The following is a 1120-nucleotide window of genomic DNA, read 5'->3' as shown; positions in this document are numbered from 1 at the left end:
TAATTCATCATGGAGAAATCATCCAAATTTCTCATGGAAGGATCAACAAAAGCCTCAACAAGGCTTTAACAATGGTGGACGCAATAGGCTGAGCAATAGCAAGCCTTATCCATCATCTTCTCAGCAACAGACAGAGAATTCTGAACAAAACACTTCTAATTTAGCCAATCTAGTCTCTGATCTATCAAAGACCACTTTCAGTTTCATGAGTGAAATAAGATCCTCCATCAGAAATCTGGAGGAACAAGTGGGCTAGCTGAGTAAGAAAGTTAGTGAAACTCCTCCCAGTATTCTCCCAAGCAATACAGAAGAGAATCCAAAAGGAGAGTGCAAGGCCATTGATATAATCAATATGGCCGAATGCACAAGGGAGGAGGAGGACGAAAATCCTAGTGAGAAAGACCTCCTGGGACATCCTTTAAGCAAGAAGGAGTTTCCTATTAAGGATCCAAAGGAATCTGAGTCTCATATAGAGACCATAGAGATTCCATTAAATCTCCTTCTGCCATTCATGAGCTCTGAAGATTATTCTTCCTTTGAAGAGGATGAAGATGTGATTGGAGAGCAAGTTGCTCAATATTTAGGAGCTATCATGAAGTTGAATGCCAAGTTGTTTGGAAATGAGACTTGGGAAAGTGAACCTCCCTTGCTCATCAATGAACTAGATACCTGAATTCAGTAAGCTCTACCTCAAAAGAAAAAAGATCCTGGCAAGTTCTTAATACCTTGTACCATAGGCACCATGACCTTTGAAAAAGCTCTATGTGATCTGGGGTCAGGGATAAATCTTATGCCACTCTCTGTAATGGAGAAGCTGGGGATCATTGAGGTATAACCTGCCTTGTTCTCATTATAATTGGCAGACAAGTCATTGAGACAAGCTTATGGAATAGTGGAGGACGTGTTAGTAAAGGTTGACGGCCTTTACATCCCTGCTGATTTCATAATCTTAGACACTAGGAAGAAAGAGGATGAATGCATTATCCTTGGAAGACCTTTCCTAGCCAAAGCAGGAGCTGTGATAGATGTCAACAGAGGTGAACTAGTCCTTTAATTGAATGGGGACTACCTTGTGTTTAAGGCACATGGCCATCCCTCTGTGACAAAAGAGAGTAAGTAT

Source organism: Arachis duranensis, chromosome 7, assembly GCF_000817695.3.
Source record: "Arachis duranensis cultivar V14167 chromosome 7, aradu.V14167.gnm2.J7QH, whole genome shotgun sequence".
Lineage (NCBI taxonomy): Eukaryota > Viridiplantae > Streptophyta > Magnoliopsida > Fabales > Fabaceae > Arachis > Arachis duranensis.
This window is presented reverse-complemented; position numbering follows the sequence as displayed.